At 37.4% G+C, this 7,546-nt stretch overlaps 1 pseudogene; it reads left to right on the top strand.

The window, feature by feature from the left end:
• Positions 1-214: 214 nt before the first annotated feature.
• On the top strand, positions 215-2,534 carry LOC102128670 (protein PAT1 homolog 1-like; annotated as a pseudogene).
• The last annotated feature ends 5,012 nt before the right edge of the window (positions 2,535-7,546 follow it).

Here is a 7,546-nt window from a genome sequence, read left to right as displayed (position 1 = left end):
TCAAACAAAGCAAGTAAATCCACATGGAAATTCAAAACCACATTTTTAAAAAGAAAATATTTATAATATACAAAAGGCAGCAAAAATGCACATTTCTTTTACTTCTCTTAATAAATTTAAAAGACAATTGTATAATACAATATGTACATAATTATACTGTTGGGCCTATAACATGGAAATGTAATATATTTGACAATAGCAGCATAAAGGAAGTAAATGACAGCAGAGTTGTATTGGAGTAAGGAAATGATACATGATAATAACTAGAATTCATAGGAACAAATATGAGAAACAGAAATAGGTGGCCAAGGGTCGTGAGCTGGTGGAGGACCTGGCCATGGAGGAGGCTGGGGAGTCCGTGCTTCTTCCCTCCCTCTCCCACTCCCCTCCCTGCTCCCTCCCCACCTCCCCAAGAATGTTCCACTATGAGTCTTGGGAGGATTGTCTTCTGGATGAAGATGAAGATTACTTTCAGGGACTGAGAGAAGAAGATGAAGAGATTGATCAATTCAATGATGATACATTTGGGTCAGGTGCAGTTGATGATGATTGGCAGGAAGCACGAGCGCCTGGCTGAATTGGAAGAAAAGCTACCAGTGGCAGTTAATGAACCAACAGGCAACGGAGAAAGGGAAGAAATAGACTTGTTGGGTGACCATGAGGAGAATCTGGCAGAAAGGCTCAGTAAGATGGTGATTGAAAATGAACTAGAAGATCCAGCTATGAGGGCAGCACAGACCAGGCCAGTTTTACAGCCCCAACCAGGAAGTCTGAATTCCAGTATCTGGGATGGATCTGAAGTTCTGAGGCAAATCCGAGGACCACTGCTCACTCAGGAAATGTCTACAATGTCTGTATTAGAATATGCCTTGCCTCAGAGGCCCCCCAGGGTCCAGAAAATGATCAGGACCTTTCTGAACATGCATTACCAAGGTGGTCAACTTCACCTATTATTGGCAGTCCTCCTGTTAGAACTGTTCCCATAGGTACCCCATCTAAGCAGATGGCTTTACCCAACAGAGCCTATGCAGTCCTAGTCCATAGACTTTCCTCCACCTGAAACCAGCAACTGAAAAGGAAGGCCAATTTGGAAGATTCTGCATTTGAAGCCTGTCCATGTTCGGCCCCCAGTGCCACCGTGTTATCCTGCTCCCTATGATAAGAGGATGTCTCCAAATCAGTTGTACAGTGTCCTGAACTCTTCCCTCCTGGGTCACCCTTTTCCTCCTAGTGTTCCTCCTGTTCTTAGCCCCCTTCAGAGAGCACAGGTTCTTGAAGGAGCACAACAGGCTGGACAGATGTCTCCCAGCCAGTTTGTATGGGTCCCTGGATTTGTAGTCCACTTGCTGCTATGAATCCCAAGTTGCGACAAGGGCAAGTTGGGCAGATGCTTCCCCCAGCACCAGGCTTCCATGCCTTTAGTGCTTCACCCTCCGCTACACCACCTCCACAGCCCAGAACCTCACTTGCAAAACCTAAGATCTCAGGCCCCAATGTTTAGACTGGACACAACTCACCTCCATCCACAGCACCATTGACTCTTGGATCAGAGACAGCAACAGAACAGAAATCAGCATCAGAATCTCAATGGTGCAGGAGATAGAGGAAGTCACTGGAGCAGTCATCACGATCATCTCTGAAAGGATCCATATGCCAATATCATGTTGCAGCAGGAAAAGGATTGGGCCTCTAAAATTCAGATGATGCAACTGCAAAGCACTGATCCCTACCTGGATGATTTTTATTACCAGAATTACTTTGAAAAGCTGGAGAAACCATCAGCTGCTGAAGAAATACAAGGTGATGGCCCTAAAAAGGAGTGCACCAAGGTTATCACCCCTCAGGTGGCCAAACTGGAGCATGCCTTTAAGCCAGTACAATTTGAGGGCTCTTTGGGAAAGCTTACTGTTTCTAGTGTGAATCATCTCCAAAAAATGATTGATGGTGTTGTAACATCTTGGAGTGAGGATGATGAGACAAAAGAAAAACAAGTACGAAACAAGAGGAGAAAAACCCCTGTCATAACTGAGAAAACTTACAGTTTGCTCCTTGACGTAGAGGACTATGAAAGACATTATCTCCTAAGTCTAGAAGAATGACCTGCTCTAATGGATGAGCGAAAGTACAAAATTTGTAGCATGTATGACAATTTAAGGGGGAAATAGCCTGGACAAGAGAGGCCTAGTGATGACCACTTTGTACAGATCATGTGTATTCGAAAAGGGAAGACAATGGTTGCCTGTATTTTTCCTTTCCTCCCCACAGAGCAAGCAGCTGACATTCTCATGACAACAGCCAGGGACCTCTCTTTCCTTATCAAGAAGGATGCACAAGATGAGGTGCTGCCATGCTTACTGAGTCCCTTCTCTCTCCTCCTCTATCATCTTCTAACAGTGACTATCACTAGCCTTTTGCAACAGCTAATGAACCTACCTCAAAGTGCAGCTACACCAGCACCCTCCAATCCTCACTTCATTGCTGTGCTCAGAACAAATTCTGACAGGATTCCACTGAATCCCTAGATCAATTTGAGAAATGACTTCTAAACATTGGGTCTTCTCATCTGTGATTATGGTGCATGTTTCAATTTATTAAGGCCTTCCCTAGCTTCTCTCAACAAAATTGTGTAATTTTTAGGTAGTAGTCTTGCATGTGTTTTATTAAATATATTCCTAAGCATTTTATGTTCTTTATCAATGAAATTTTCTTGATTTCATTTTCAATTGTTTGCTGTGATAGAAAAATTCAACATTTTTGGTATATTGTCCTTGAAACTACCATTAAAAGTATTTTCCGCAAAGAGAGGTTGATTCAGATGACTTCAATGGCAAATTGACCCAAGATTTGTCAAAAAAACAAAAAGAATATCTAGGGAAAATAAACAGCTAACATAGAACTTTATGATAAATTATTGACTGCTTTTTCACTAAAGTCAGACTCAAGGATGTCTGCTCTGAGAATTTTTTTTTTTTTTTTTTTTTTTAAGACAGAGTCTGGCTCTGTCCCCCATGCTGGAGTGCAGTGGCATGATCTTGGCTCACTGCAACCTCCACCTCCAGGGTTCAAGCTCTTCTCCTGCCTCAGCCTTCCGAGTAGCTGGGATCACAGGTGCACCACCACGCCCAGCTAATATTTGTATTTTTAGTAGAGATGGGATTTCGCCATGTTGGCCAGGCATGTCTCGAACTCCTAACCTCAGGTGATCCAACTGCCTCAGCCTCCCAAAATGTTGTTGGGATTACAGGCATGAGCCACCACGCCCAGCCTTGCTTTGAGCATTTCCATTCAACACTCTACAGAATGCCCTAGCCTGTGCAGTATGGCAAATAAATGAAATATAAATTAGAAGGAACTGTCTTCACAGATATCCTGATTGTGTTTATAGAAAATTCTAAGTAATTTATAAAAAAATAAACCCTGCTAAAGCTAAGTGAATTTAGCAAGTCTCATAAAATAAAATATCAAGATACAAAAATGTAAATACTTTAAGGACAAATTGTTTCTAGGTGTTAAAGAACAGATCATTACAACTCTAAAGTCTTATCAATAAAAGAAAAAGAAACTATAATACTGCCTCATTTGACTATAGATGGAAAAGTTCTAATTAAAATATCACCAAATGAACTCTAGTAGTATGACAAAAATTATAGCATATTACAAGAAATGTTTAAAATTTAAGAAAGTCATAAGTACAAATCAATACATCAATAAATTTAAGGAGAAAAACATAAAATAGATAACAAAATGTCCTTAGACAAAATTCGGCAGTTTTTAAATTAACAATCACTACAAAAGTAGGCGGCATCCCTCTACCCCCACATATACTGAAGGAAATTTAAAGTCAGCAGAGAATTTATCCCCAAATGAAAAGTGAATATTATAGTAAATGATTAAATGTGGGTTCTGAGGAAACATAAGACCAAAGAAAAAAATGTTGGGAAATAGTCCATTAAATTTGGAAAAACAGATACCTGTTACCATAATATTCAACTGTGTTCTGAAGATTCTAGCTATTGCAATAAGAAAATTAAATATGAATACTGGAAAATAAAATTTTATTTATGTAATCTGCAAAGATTACATAACTGATAACCTATAAATCTTAAAATGTCTCATAAAAATAGAATGTATGGTCAGACTATATGCATGTAGGTAGAAAATACTGCATCAATATAGCAAAGTATCCAGAATGACATTCAAGTCAATTAGAGGGAAGAAAAAAAACAAGACAAAAATAATGGAGAAAGCCAAGAATATGAAAGTCAAAGTAAAGGAATGATGATAGGCCAAGAAATACATTTCAAAAGTGGCTTAAGTCAAAATTTAGGAATACATACAAAAACATACCTAAACTGAAGTTACAGGGACACTCAGTTTACCAGTTCACAGGATCTAAGAGAACAATTTGGAAATATTTAGTAGGGTATTTGAACCTATGATTGATTTAGTATTATCTAACATAACTGAAAGAGTGTATCATGTATGAGCAATTGTTCTTCCATGTATATACAGCTACTGAAATTCCAGTTCACATAAACCAATGATCACAGACAAGGATATTTATTGAAGTATATTTGAAATAGTGAAAACCTGTTAAAACATAAATATTTACCAATAAAATTTAAATTCATTATAGTATGTTCAAATAAAAAATTGAGCCATCCTCATTAGTATAGTAGTGAGTATATAAAAACAAAACTGGGCCAGCAATTTATTGCAGAGGAATATGTGAGCAGCAGAGAAATACATCATTCATTTCCTTTCCCAGCATAGCTAAACATCTGCCATAAGATCTGAATATTCTATCTTTAGGGTCACTGTGTTTGGGTTATGGCATTTCCAGTGTGGGTTCACATCCCAAAATACTAGATATTCTGAATGAGACTTCCTTAGTAAAGTTTATCATGCACTAAAGTTAAGCAAATTTTTATTGTAAGACTCAAATCTTTTGATAGCCTGATAATAAGCATTTTTTTTAAAAAAGGGATTTAGTATTCAAAACTTCACAAGGCTGTGTGCCCACAAACCATTTCTCAAGTGCCATTAAGTACTACTAATCCCAGAGACGTTCTTTTAGATATGTTGTGTTAAGGCACTGGTACTTTGAAGGAACAATCCACTGATATGGTAACAAAATTTTGCATTAATATATGTCTCAAAATACTCTGCTTTTTATTACATCCAATTAGCGTTATTTGTAAAAAGAATTTGCAAATGTTGAGCAATGATATAACTAGATAGTAAATGACTTGTACAATGATATATTATGGCTGTCTTACTGGCATAAAATGGACCTGGAGTTGCAAACCATAATGGATCCATGAGATCACAGACAGTTTGGTTGACAATGGACATTAGTTTAAGTTGAGGAAAGTGGTAGTATGGTAGTCTTAAAGAAATGAGTTACAATTATTTTAAGAATTGAATTTCAACTGTATATATTCACGCAAACCCCTACATGCCATTAAATCTATATATTTTGGTGCAGATGCTTTTGTGTTCTTACCAGGAAGGCTTCTCACAAAACTGCTTGATGACTGCCACCTGGTTGGAAGTATTGTCAGACGCCATAAATTGTAAGATACACCTTGATTTCAAATATGTGAAAAATTGTGCTCAGTGTTAAGCATTGAGGAAATTATCATATCCAATCTAGGCCATACTTTGGCCATCTAAAGCTAAGAAAAACTGAGAACATGGATATTGAAGATATTTGGACTGGATCAGCTCTTCCTTTCCCATCATCAATTTGGAAAACTAGAACAGATCTATCCCTGGACAGTCCAAGTAAAGAAATTGTTTTGCTTAACTGCTTTACTAGGTTTTTGAATGAATGTGCTTATGGTTTAGAATTTCTGCTTTCTTCATAAAGACTCACCTACATTTTTGTCTTTTAAGAACTATCCTCATCTGTTGTATTATGAGGATTATAATATCAGTGTACAAAGAGCTAGTGAAATTTTGATATTACCTCCTTAAAATTTTTGATAAAACAAAAAATATCTCCTCCATCTGTACTTACATCCAATTCTCATTCACAATGCTGTAATTATCTTTTTCCTTTGATCAGATGTGCTAAAATCAAGATTAATATTTTTTCACAAAGCCTTAATAAGTCTATTTTATTTTCAAATTCATTAACTCCTTTTAATGATCCTTCCTTCTTTCTTATATTGACTTATTTTTCCCTTAGTTTCTTGAGTTTAATGCTTCTTCATTATTTTAACAGTTTTATAAGCGATTACTATGTTAAAGAGACAGTATTAAGTCACTGGGAGTAGAGTGGTGAGCAGGAGAAACAAAGCGCTGACCCTCAATATTTGTTTCCTGAATACATTAACAGGTTATTGATTTTTCACTGAGCACAGGTTTGACCACATTCACAAATTCTGATCTCACATTCATTTCTAAATTGTCCTTTATGGTTTCATTTTCTTTTTAATCTAGTGTCATTATATGATTGGAGATTTTAAATTTCCGAAATGCCAAAGTACTACCCTACAGATCACTTATTAAATTAAAAGAAATACTTAGCTTTACAACAGAGAAATCTGGCGATTACCATATGAAACAAGTATTTCAGTTACCTATTGCTGTGTAACAAACTACTCCAAAACTTAGTGGCTTAAAACAGACAATATTTTACACATAAATCTGCAATTTGGGCAGGCTCATGGGGGAAAGCTTTTCTCGGCTCCACTTAGCACCAGCTAGGACAACTTCTGAAGGTTAAGGGTTAGAATCATCTGAAGGCTCATACCCTCATACGCTTGGTGCTGGATGCCAGCTGTTACCTCAACTACAGCTGTAATCAGGACAGCTTTACTTAGCTTTTCTGTGTGGTTACTTGGCATCTTCGTAGCATGGTGGCTGGGCTTCATCCCAAGTGGGTCAGGCAGAAGTTGTATTGCCTTTTGTGACTTAGTCGTGGAAATCACAGTGTTACTCCTGCCATAAACACAGGCCCGCCTGGCCAGATTCAAAAGGAAGGACCATGAGCTCTACCTCTTGGGGAGTGTCAGTATCACATTGTAAGGTGAACATGCAGAATGGGATATATTGCTGTGGCCATCTTTGGAATGTACGTTCTGCTACACCAAGTGAATGAACTAAGGATACCATAGTAGTATAATGACATTGTATGCCACCTAATGGGTTACAAATTAAAATACAAAATTTCTCCTATGAAGTATTCTTGCCAAAATATTTAATCTGTACCTAATTGGGTCTCTAATCCCAAATTCCAGTTAATGGGAAATACTGGGGATAAAGAAGCACATTAAAAAATACTTTGAGAAAACGAGAAAACTCCAGAATGTGATATTCTATAAGACAACTATCCTGAGTGCTTAAAAAGTCAATATTGCAATAGAGTTGTGGGGGGAAGAGCCATTCTTATTTTAAAAGATACAAACAATGCACAGATGTAATTCATGAACTTGGTTCCTGAATTTAAAAATAACCTATGAAAAGCATTCTTTACACAAGTGAAAAGAATGAACACAACTGAGAATATGAACACAGACTGAATATTACAGATTATGGA

This window comes from Macaca fascicularis, chromosome 19, assembly GCF_037993035.2.
Source record: "Macaca fascicularis isolate 582-1 chromosome 19, T2T-MFA8v1.1".
Lineage (NCBI taxonomy): Eukaryota > Metazoa > Chordata > Mammalia > Primates > Cercopithecidae > Macaca > Macaca fascicularis.
Note: the sequence above shows the minus strand (reverse complement) of the source record. Positions and strands in the feature narration are given on the sequence as shown.